Source organism: Podarcis raffonei, chromosome 14 (assembly GCF_027172205.1).
Source record: "Podarcis raffonei isolate rPodRaf1 chromosome 14, rPodRaf1.pri, whole genome shotgun sequence".
Taxonomy (NCBI): domain Eukaryota; kingdom Metazoa; phylum Chordata; class Lepidosauria; order Squamata; family Lacertidae; genus Podarcis; species Podarcis raffonei.
The window spans coordinates 22,728,307-22,740,551 of record NC_070615.1 but is presented as its reverse complement, the minus strand read 5'-3'; the positions used below and the strand labels follow the sequence as shown (position 1 = coordinate 22,740,551).

Genomic DNA, 12,245 nt, shown 5'->3' with positions numbered 1-12,245 from the left:
TTTGGTTGCAATTCAACTATATTTTTAAAAGTGATATATGTGTGAGGGAAGTGGCACATTCTTACTTTCTTATTTGGGCAATTTGCACAATGCTTTTCATTTTCTCCAGCAATATAACAGTTTTAAAAAGCAGATGTTAGCAACCTTTCCCACCCCCCTCCTAGTGGCAGCAACCAAGCTTTGCCAAAAGTTAATTCCTTACAATGAAATTAATCCCAGAGGTGTAAATATCTTCAAGATCTGCCAGGTCTTTTAAGATGTGCCAATGGCAAGATCAGGCAATTAGAACCGTTCTCCATAAGTGCTGGAGCCTTACAACATTAATAGATCATTTTAATGGGGGCAATTTTTAAAATTTGTATTTAATTTGCATGATTACGATGCTGAGTGTGCTGCGGACAGCTGAGTCAGGGGGAGAGTTATTGCCGCTATAGTCATTGTGTGTTGGATTCAAGGATCTGGGACAGAAGTCTAAAACTGGGCACTCTTGCATCTTCTTGGCTATATGAACATTTTAAAGAAAGTGCTTTCCAACTAATGTATGACTGAAATCAGGGATGCCAGAAGTCCCTTACATGGAACTGTCCTGGTCCATCTAGGCCAGTATTTTGTTGAGCAGCTGCAGCTCTCCAGGATTTCAAGCAGAGAGAGGTCTTCCTCAACTCTACCACTTGAGACTCTTTAAAAGTGGGAGAAGCCAGAGATCTAGTCTTGGGACTGTCTGCATGATTTGCCACTGATGTTTGGACCCTCCCCTTGTCTAGAGCCAACAGATCAGATTCCTCACTGGCCATCCTTCAGTGAACACCATTTGATTCCATCTCTTTCTGACCTCTCAGTACCACTGGAATGCCCACTCTAAGTGCTTTCCAGCTCCAATTGAACTGCCAGTGAATATCCACACAATCACTTGCGTGATGGATTTTGTTATCTGATCAGTTAATTGCCAAGCATGTTGTGTGTTTGTAGTACTAAAAGTGTGCTGAATATTCTACGGTTTCTACACAATGATTTTGTATTCTATACAATTATTTTGCAGACGTACTATGATGCCTTTCCCCCAAAAAAAGAAGCCACATTTTTTTATCCTCTTTGTTGTGGCCATTTCCCCTGGCTGTTGTTCTGTGGCTATTTCCCCTCTCATTGCTGCATCTTTCACCTTCTTGGAGTAGTCATATAAGTGATTCCAACCAATCAGGGAACACAGGGTAAAGAGAACGTTACTGTGCCACAAAGCCAATGGGACTTAGCAGTGTGGCAAATGAAGTCATTTAGGGGCAAAAACAAATGTGGGGAATACAGATGAATGTGGGGTGGTGTGTGTGTGTGTGTGTGTGTGTGTGTGTGTGTTGCAAACGATGCCCCAAAAAATCATTACGAAAAAGAGCTGTGCATTCTTGAAATGTTCCCTAAAAATGTGACTAGTGCCAAAATACTCAGAATTCAGCCCCCCGCAGCATTAACACATGCCTTTGGGTTTTGTTTTTTTCCTTTTTTCCCCTTTTCCTTTTTGCCTGAAAACCTTTCCAAAAATAAGACCAATTGTTCAGAATAATAATCTTTCAACAGTAGCTCATAATCCTGCCCATGTCTCTCCATTTCATTCTTGTTCATGTAAAATGTGGTCTACAGAGAACACGGACTTCAAAACATTCCTGGCTTCCTTATGCAATCCCACGTCCCCCATTTCTTTGCTGCACTAGGTGCAAATATTGGGGTCCTTCTAATACTGAGAAGGAAAATATCACATCTCTTTCCCCCCCCCCTCTTCCTTCCCCCCTTCCTCATTGAATTTATTTTGCTTACATTTTCACAGCCCAAGGAAACAGAATGCAATTTTTTTTTCTAATCTTCCCAATGTAATGGAATTTGTTAGGATGAAACATGAGAACTTTGAACAACGAATTTGCAGTGTCGCTTCCCCCCGGAGGAAACGCCATTTCTGCTGTCTGTAACCGCTTTCATCTCATACAAGATTGTTTGACTTCTGCCACACTTTCTCAGCTCTCCAGCCAAGGATTCTTTGCCTTCCTCTCCATCTCCTTTCTAGTATGAGCTGCTGTTTTTCATTTCCACCACCCCTCCCCCCTAAAAAATAAAACCATTCTGAAGAGGATTAGAAATACGAGCTCTTCAGGCCATGCGCACCGTATCTTTGAGGAAATTCTCCAAGGAGATGTGTGTGTTTTCAAGTTGCTGGAGTGGGAATCCCATTTGATAATGGAAAAGTGCTCCAAGGTATGAATTGTGCCTCTGATGTTCCTCAACATGCACGTCTGAAGTCCGTAGCCACTGAACTTTCTTAAGGCTGGGGTTTTTGAAATTTGTTTTTCTATCCATCTCGCCAGACAAAATTTCCAGGTCTGGGGATGCAGAAAAGCAGTGATTTGTTTTGGTTTTCCTCCTCTGAGAAGTGGCTTCAGAAGTCATAATGGGACATGCAAGTTATCGCTTGGGGGGGTGGAATTTAAGTGCAAGGGGCCATTCAAAAATCAGACTCCCCCTCCACTTGCAGTCCAAAGCGATACTGTTCAAGAAGACTTTTGCCACTGCTTCTGCTGTTTCAGTGAACTAACATCATTGTCCTTGCCAGAACCTCAGTGAAGAATGTTGATCTGTTCTCTGTCGAAGAAGCTGCAAAAGAATTGTGCCCTTTAAAGAGAGAAACAAGCCCCAAATGCATGGGGCAACTTTCTAAAAACCAAACCAGTCTTCCTGAGCATGTTAAAATTTCCCCTTCCTCAGTTTTGTTTCAGATATATGCAGGTCTTTTGCAAAGCTCCAACTCAATGTTACCTTAATACATGAGCTTGCACATTGCCTGCTGTATCAGGCCAAAGGCCCATCTAGTACAGCTTCCTGTTCCCCACAGTGGCCAATCAGATGTCTCTGGGAAACCAACAGGGAAGGAACGAGCACAACAGCCCTCTTCCTAATGTTGATCCCCAGAATCTGGTATTCAAAGGGAGGTGGACTGATGGACTGATTCAACATAATCAGTCCTATCCCTTGAATCTGCCTCCCCATGGGGGTTTTACTTGAGGGTGGGCAAATCTGCTTGTCTTTGTTTCTCTCAGATTCTCATTTTTCTGGTCTTTAGTTCAGTTCTCCACATTAGTTAGCAATTTTTTAAAAATTATGAAAATTCACGAGCATTTTAATGTGAATTTTTCTCACTATACATTTTTTCATATGACATTTTGCCTAATGGACCCATTTTTATGGAACATGTTTTTCCTAATACTTTTTATTTTCCCCAACAGAATGCATTTTTATATGTTATTTTCACTAATATAGGCACTCCTTACCTTATTACGGTGATACCTTGGTTCTTGAACTTAATCCGTTCCGAGAGTCCATTTGACTCCCAAAACCATTCGAAAACCAAGGCACAGCTTCCGATTGGCTGCAGGAGCTTCCTGCACTCAAGGGGAAGCCGTGTCAGACATCCAGCTTCCGAAAAACGTTCGCAAACCGGAACACTTACTTCCAGGTTTGCGGTGTTTTGTTCGGGAGCCAAGCTGTTCGGGTACCAAGGTACTGCTGTATATGCATTATTGTGCCCATGACTTGGCAGGAGAACTGCATTGCAAAATTCAGAGCTGTGCAGATTTCAAAAGATAGCTGTGTTTCAGTTCATACGTGTGAATTGTGTGCATTCAGCTTTAAATGCATACTCCATCCCCAGTTGCAGTACATAAGAAGAACTTTGCTGCCAGATCAGACTGAAGGCCCATTTAATCCAACATCCTGTTCTCACAAGGGCGAAGCAAGTGCATACTGAAAGACCAGAAGCAGGACCTGAGAGCAACAGGATTCTCCCCTCCTGCAATTTGCAGAAACTGGTGTACAGAGGCATACTGCCTTCATCAATGGAGGTAGAGCATAGCCATTGTGCCTAATATCCATGGAAAGCCTTATTCTCCATGAATTTGTCTAATCCTCTTTTAAAGCCTCTCCCTTTTTTTCCCCTTCCTTCTTTCCTCTTCCCCTTGCAACTGCCAAAATTTAAGCCTTTTTCTTGTTGCTTAGGTCGCTATATATATGGGACGCGGGTGGTGCTGTGGGTTAAACCACAGAGCCTAGGGCTTGCTGATCAGAAGGTCGTGGTGAGCTCCCGTTGCTCGGTCCCTGCTCCTGCCAACCTAGCAGTTCAAAAGCATGTCAAAGTGCAGGTAGATAAATAGGTACCACTCTGGCGGGAAGGTAAATGGCGTTTCCGTGCGCTGCTCTGGTTCGCCAGAAGTGGCTTAGTCATGCTGGCCACGTGACCCGGAAGCTGTCTGCAGACAAACGCCGGCTCCCTCAGCCAATAAAGCGAGATGAGCCCTGCAACCCCAGAGTCGGTCACGACTGGACCTAATGGTCAGGGGTCCCTTTACTTTTACCTATGTCGCTATCTAAATCATTACGTGCTGATAGAGCTATATGAACAATGAGCAATTGTGAACTATGAACCAACAGTCTATAAAGTGTGTGCTTTGTATACAGAAATTTCCAGGTTCAACACCTGACATCTCCATGTAGGGATGTGAAGACCCCTGTCTAAAACACTGAGGAGCATCTACCCATCAGGGTAGACCAGGGCCAGGGAACTTCCAGACTACAGGCCTAAAGAGCCCACCAAGTCTTCCTCTGTGCCCTTCCAGCCTTTGACTTGATGATCCAGGGGCAGGGACAGTCAATGGGATAGAGCAAACATTCAACAACTAGCATACATAGTCAAGCTGGGACAAAGCACTTTTGATGCCTGTTGCACAGGCTGCACTGGCCAGAGAAACCTCTCTGTCTGGCCCAGCACTATGATGGAGATGTGTATTGTACACCCTCTGCTCAACAGGAAGATTGGTGCCTCTGTGTGTGCGCACCTGTGGCAACTGCATGTGGGCGACGGAGCCAAGATATTCTGATGCAATTGGCCAAAGATTCTGGACAGATACACCAGGCCAGTACAGCAGCCACTGCAATGACTGGACTCTCTGCTAGTAAACAGCAGTTCTTGAAACAGGCAGCTTCCAGTGCCCTTCAACTCTTTCCTTGCACCGCCTCTGGGGGTCTGCTTTGTCAACGGACCTGGTGTTACCATGCCGTCACTCTTCCAGGCAGCCATAGACAGAGATTTATCCCTGACTTACCAAGGGTGAATGTCGACTGTGCTGTTTTAAGCTGTAATGGTGATTAAATCATAGAACATTCGCTATTGTGTGTCCCTCTGATTTTTATCTCCATCCTTTTCACATTTCTATTCACTAAGCGAAGGCATGAGGCTTAATGCAGTATTTCTGAAAGGTCCCTGGACAGATTTAGTGCTGGAAAGGAATATATATAGACAGCTGGAATGAGGTACCCTGTTTTTACTACAGCGAATGCCTTGTATTTTAATATGCTCTTCTAGCCAATGCTAAAATGCCTTCCTGGCATGTTCCTCCTAAGGTCATTGGTGTTATTTGGAGGTTTCAGACTTCTAGATTTTGGCAGCACAGTCCCTGGGATTTGGTAGATCAATAATGGAATTACAAATCCCTGTTTGCTGTTGTGCATGCTACCTTTCTACACACACACAAAGGTGTAAAGGTGTAGAACTACCTGCTTTCCTTCAAAAGCAAAGACAATGATCTAGTCCTCATGGAGAAAAGACGTGGATTGAATCTGCAAGCAGTCACTGTATTTGAGGAGGTGCCACTGGGTCAGGAATAGAACTGAGTTATCATGCCTTATTCCATATGCTTTTCAGTCAGGTGGCACACAGAGGAGTATGGGAACCAGCCCAGGAACAGGAAGACTCCGATTCCGAGCAGTTTAAATAGCTGACCAAATAGTTCTTAATGAGAGGAGAAGAAGCTCTGTTTCAAGAAGAACACAAAACATTATTGCTGCAAAGTCAATCCAGAACAGCCTTCTGACTCTCACAATGACCAGTCAGATACTACTTAGTACAAGGGTGACCAAGGGGGCTACCCTCCATATGATGCTGAAAGAAAGCACCCACCCTCCTTGACCACTGGCCAGGCTGGCTGTGTCTGACTGGAGTTGTGGTCCAACGACATCCCTCTTTGCCTTTCTCCAATCCCCAGTATTCAGTAATATGCAAAGTGGCATGCTTTGATTCAGTGCATTGAACATCATGCCTAATAGGTGGCCTTTCCTCTATACTATTCTAGATCAGCCAATGGTCTCACACAGTAGAAGGCCGCTTTCTACTGCAACAAGGACCATAGCATACAGAAGGTCCCAGGTTTAATCCCCAGCATCCCCAGGTAGAGCTGGGAGAGTCCCTGTTCCTGAAACCCTGGAGAGCTGCTATCAGTCGGTATTGTTGATGGAACAATGTTCTAACTTACTATAAAGCAATTTTGTGTGATCCTATGTTCCTATCCCATTTTTGTTCATCAGACCTCTACAGTTCTATGATCCTATGACCTCAAAGTGGTATACATGGGAGAGGTCCATAGGTAGTCTCCCATCCATGGAGACTTGAGACCCAAAGTAACCTTAGCTTCAGCATAGTGAAGCCAATATGATGGATGCAGCGTTCTGTGATGTCATCATTACTGACAAAATAAATAAATAAAACAGACCTTAGTTCAGCCAGCCTTTTAAAGCATTCAGCCCGACCCAAGGCCCAGATCAGCACTTTCCCAACAGATTCAAGAGCTGCTATGAACCCCTGGAGCAAACCAAACCCCAACAGTTGTAAGCTATCACCACACCATATTCTCCAACTTGCAGCAGTGGAAAATTGGGATGCTTATCCTTCGTGGTCGTGCTCCCATGCGCATCACATGACTCGTGCAAGAGCACAACACCACAAAATGTGCATCTTTCAAGGCTGAACTCTCACAGGAGTCAAAACAGGACATCCCAGGATCCAGTCAGAAGCTGGAATGTCTCCTGTAATTCTGGGATGTCCCATTCAAAGCAGGACAGTTGAGGGGTATGCTACGCTTGTTATCTATCCATCCAAACTGATCCAGGAGATTATCAGGCTGTATTTTGGATGTCTCCAAGGTCTCAGGGAGCAAAGACTAAATAACCATTCTTTGCTTCTCAAGGCCTTAGGCAGAATTAGCCAAATAGCACAGCAGCCATTGTGACCAAAGAGATCCAAGACACTGGTTTTAGAACCAAGGCTTTGCCTGGATTGTCCCTGGGTCTGACTTTTTTACTAAAGGTAGCCCAAGAAACTGATAATTGTGGTAGGAATGAGGAACTGAATCGTCTTACTTGGACATCTGCTGCTATATGAACAGTACATTACGATGGAAAACTCCAAAGTTGAGGTTTTCTCCATCAAATCAACATTACAGACTTATAATGCATTCTTTAATTAGATGTCGCTATTAACTGGACTGTTGCGTGATTTAAATCTGGATGTTAATCTCCGTCATTCTACGCTGCCATAGTTTTTATGACATCGAGCGAGTGACTCCTTTATGTAGTAATCTATCTGAAAACCACCTTATTCCCCCCTCTTTCTTTTTTTAGAAGAATAAAGGACATGAGATTGAAATGAAAGCTTTTCTGAGTCCGTCCATTAGTAATTTTCTGCTTAGTATTTGAAAAATGGCTCGTTTTAATTGCTTCACAGAGGAGAAAGCTATCAAAGCTAATGCTCTTTCTTTCCAAACTTTTGTAATTATTTCTCTTGGACTCTTATTTGAAATGGCTTGAAAATATTTTCATTAAAATGTAGATTTTCCCCCCACCCTTCTCTCTCTCTCTCTCCTCTCTCTCTGTGTGTCTGTATGTCTGTCTGTCTCTCTTTCAAATGGGCTTCGATTCCCGAGTGCTTACCCATCAACCCCATCCCCCACTTTTTCTTTGTTTGGCTACTAGCTTTTAACTATGTATAGATGAAATCCAACATTTGAAAATAGGAATGAGGGGACATGTCATTAGCATTGCTAATATTGACTGGGATTTTATCAGGTTTGGATTTCATATCAAACTGCACGGTTTCCAAGGAAAACAATGTTTATGGGAATGTTCTCTCATTCCTGCCACTCCCTGTCCACTCTCCACCCAAAAAAAGAAAAAATCTGAAGATTCACTCAAATAGTTTGACCCTTGTGTTTTCCCTCTTGAACTTTGTGAAGTCAATCTAATCCAGTACAGTGGTACCTCGGGTTACATACCCTTCAGGTTACAGACGCTTCAGGTTATAGAATCCGCTAACCCAGAAATAGTACCTAAAGTTAAGAACTTTGCTTCAGGATGAGAACAGAAATCGTGCACTGGTGGCACGGCAGCAGCAGGAGGCCCCATTAGCTAAGATGGTGCTTCAGGTTAAGAACAGTTTCAGGTTAAGAACGGACCTCTGGAACGAATTAAGTACTTAACCCGAGGTACCACTGTATCTTCTTTTCCACTGTGGCCAGCCATATACTGCTTCGAATCATTGGAACATAGGAAGCTGCTTTATACTGAATCAGACCATTGATCCATCTAGTTCAGTATTGTCCACACTGACCACCAAGAGCTCTCCAGGGATTCATTCAGGCAGAGCACCTTTCCCAGGCCTACCTGGGACGTGCAGGAGGTTGAACGTGGGGCCAAATCAGGTGCTCTATCACTGAATCACCTCCTATTGTTGCTCCCTAGCAAATGGCATTCAGAGGCCTCTGAACCTGAAGGTAGCCTCTCAGTAGCTTATTTTGTAGCCTCTCCTCCATGAATCAAAGGCTGTATCTCAGTGGAAGAGCAGGTGCTTTGCATGCAGAATATTATATACTTATTTTAGATCCCACCTTTCTCACAAGGGCAGGTCCCAAGGCAGCTCACAGCATCGATTAAAAAACATGCATCAACATAATTATTTTTTTAATTAGAAGAAGAAGAAGAAGAGTTTGGATTTGATATCCCGCTTTATCACTACCTGAAGGAGTCTCAAAGCGGCTAACATTCTCCTTTCCCTTCCTCCCCCACAACAAACACTCTGTGAGGTAAGTGGGGTTGAGGGACTTCAAAGAAGTGTGACTGGCCCAAGGTCACCCAGCAGCTGCATGTGGAGGAGCAGAGACGCAAACCCGGTTCCCCAGATTACGAGTCCACCACTCTTAACCACTACACCACACTGGCTCCAAGTTATGGGCATGGTCTCACAGAGACCAAGTTGTCCTCACCACTATTCTCCTGGAAGTCCCCTAGATTCTCCTTCCCTCTCTCCTCTTCCACACTCCACTCAAGCCTTGTAGGGCAACTAGAGGGACCGCTAAGGGTTACCATAAGAAGAGGAATGCAATGCCCCTCCGCCAAAAAAAGAGAGGACTGAATAAAGCACACATATTTGCATACAATTTACATATGTATAGTAATAGATGCAAAAATAGAAATAATTGCTATCTGCTGAAAGCTGCAACGTATCTCACCCTAGTGGGGAATACTGCAGCAACATGATTGGTGCACTTGTTCAGCTTGAGGGCCTGAAGCTTTCTGTTGACGGGGAGCGATGTCTGCCCTCCCTGCTTATAGCTCTTTGCCTTTAAGCCAAACCCTCCAAGTGTCCCTGTTTTCCAGGGATGTCCCTGATTTAGAGAAGCTGTCCCAGTTTCTGACTGGATCCTAGAATGTCCCGCTTTTCCTTAGGATGTCCCTATTTTCATTGGAGAAATGTTGGAGGGTATGGAGTTATCCAACCCCTGAACCGTCTGAAGGCAATCCTGTATAGGGAAGGGCTTTTTTAATGTTTAACCTTTTATTATGTTTTTATATATGTTGGCAGCTGGGGCAACCCAATGAGATGTGTGGGGTATAATAGTAAATGTGTGGGGTATAAGATGAGATGTGTGGGGTATAAATAGTAAAATTATCATTATGGAATGGGACACCCCTATTTTCATTGGAGAAATGTTGGAGGGTATGCTTTAAGCTAGTTTTAGACCAGAGAGCCCTTTAAATAGAGGACTCCTTCAAACAGAGGTCTGTCCTCTGTAAAGTAGGAGACAGGGCCATCCTGAACCCAACCCTTCAAGGCTTGAGAGGGCCCTAAACAACATGCCCTCTAGTTGACTCCTTCCAATACCAATAGGTCACGTGTGACCGAGCCACAGTTGGCAAAGGCAAGTCACCAGTTTAAATTTCCCACAATGCTCTGGTGCAGCATCTTCAACAAGCCTCTCTACTGGGCCCTCAGCACTCTCCTAGACCATACCTCCTACTGGCCCTGCTTCTGGAATGTGTCCTTGAATTGGAGTAAATGCCTTGTGCTTCCTGGATGGAGGATACAGAAGGGAGTGACAAAACTAACCTACTGTGCAAATTTTGCATTAATTGCTCTGCCCCCCTTTGCCTCTAGTCCCGCCAACCACTGGCATGTGTGGCCCCTGGAAGGTTGCTCAGAAAGCAGTGTGGGCCTCAGACTGAAAAGCTTCCCAGCTCTGGCCTTCATCATGTATGAATCTGCGTTTCTGTTCCCCATCCCTATCATTTGGTAAATGGTCAGGGATCCAAGGTATTCTTTTTCTCTCTCTTTCTCTCTTATGTTCCTTTCAAACCCTCCCACTCCAATTTGACTGGTGTGAGAGGTAGTAGCATCACATGTCACAAAGCTCCTATACACAATGTCTCCCCCTCTCCCAGCAAGGCAATGAATGAAAAAGAAAGAAAGAAAGAAAGAAAGAAAGAAAGAAAGAAAGAAAGAAAGAAAGAGCCCCCAGGCCTGGTCTGTACCACTGCTCCCCTACCCTCTGAAGCCATTATGAACAAGCCTCACTAATTATAACTCCATGGCTAGGTGCCCTCCTAAGGCTGTTGTGCTCAGCAGATATGCCTCCTGAAGGAGATATGAGTGAGCTCAGGTAATTCAGAGCAGAGAATGCATTTGGGCAGAGGGGGGATTATGTTATGTCACTACTTTTTCTTTTCTTTTTTAATTATCAGGAACACATTTTTGGCCCTTAAGTGTCCTACTGCACCGGCGACATCATCCCAGCAGCCATTTTTCTAGTGTTTTCCTTCAGAGACAGCTGTTGCAGATAAGCATCTACAATTATAGATTCCGTTTCCTTTATATGTTTTTTTAAAAAAGACGACTGGAAGGAAGAAAGGGAAAGGCTTGGTTTGCTTCTCTATATGGCTGGCAGGTGTTTATTTTACTGCAATGTGTGCTTAGGGGATACCCCAGTAAACTGAGGAACAATCAACATCAACACACTCTTTCGTCTTATTCATTCTAGTAATTATGACGTTGTTGTTGTTGAAATGCCTTTACTCATTATTAGGGGGCTCCTTTGCCTAGCTCACAGGTGAGCAGTCTGCAGGCCACACGTGGCCTGCTACGGCCTTCCCTAAAGCCCAGAAGGGATGTAAGGAGGCAATGATTTCTGTCCCATCCTGTGTTTGTCACAACCAGAGCCTTTTCCATTCTGCTACAGTTCAGCTTATGCTGAAACGTATGCTATTCATCTCACTAGTTCCTATGGCTGGATTTTGCCAACAAGAAAAATAACATTGTTTTTAGTGGAAGACGAAATGCAGCAGAATGGAAACACTGCTACATGTGACATATACCAGGTGGAAGGAAAATGATGCCTTATAATATCCCTGTTGTAAGAGGGAGGTAACAACAGGCTGAGGAGAAGAGAAGAAGAAGAGTTTGGATTTGATATCCTGCTTTATCACTACCCAAAGGAGTCTCAAAGCGGCTAACATTATCCTTTCCCTTCCTCCCCCACAAGAAACACTCTGTGAGATTATTGGGGCTGAGAGACTTCAGAGAAGTGTGACTAGCCCAAGGTCACCCAGCAGCTGCATGTGGAGGAGCAGAGACGCAAACCCGGTTCCCCAGATTATGAGTCTACCACTCTTAACCACTATACCACACCTCAAAATGTGCGGGTGTGCAAAATGCCTTTAGGGAGGGGGAAGAACCCAAAAGGATGAAGGATGCTTCCAGGCTGCCAATATATTTGGGTGGAATTCAGTCACATAGCAGTAAATTCAGGCTGTGCCATTCTACTAGACTTTGAGCCCAGCTCAACAACCTGTTGTCATAGTAGCCAACCAGAAGCCTGTAGGAAACTCACAAGCCAGGAGCTGAGCACAAGAGCAATCTTCTCCCCTATATGCCTCCAAAGCATTGCTGCCTCTTCCTATTCAGGAACTCCACTAAAAAGTCTATGGGTTTTAGCTGAGAAACTGGTATATTAAAAAGATTGGTGGGTTTAAAAAAACAAAACCAGTCACAATTCATAGTGTTAATGAATAGATGCATCCCAGGCTGCAAAACAAAACAATCCCTCCATCTG

At 44.2% G+C, this 12,245-nt stretch overlaps 1 long non-coding RNA gene across 12 annotated transcripts in view; it reads right to left on the bottom strand.

Annotated features, from left to right (window-relative positions):
* The window catches only part of LOC128401712 (uncharacterized), a 64,063-nt gene that overhangs the window by 17,995 nt on the left and 33,823 nt on the right, over positions 1–12,245 (bottom strand). For 2 of the 12 annotated variants that reach the window (XR_008327512.1, XR_008327513.1), the window contains one exon: positions 156–2,634. The exons of the other annotated variants lie outside the window; for them this stretch is intronic. This is a non-coding gene — a long non-coding RNA (uncharacterized LOC128401712). Of the gene's footprint in view, positions 1–155; positions 2,635–12,245 lie in introns of those variants that run through there. 12 annotated transcript variants of the gene reach the window in all.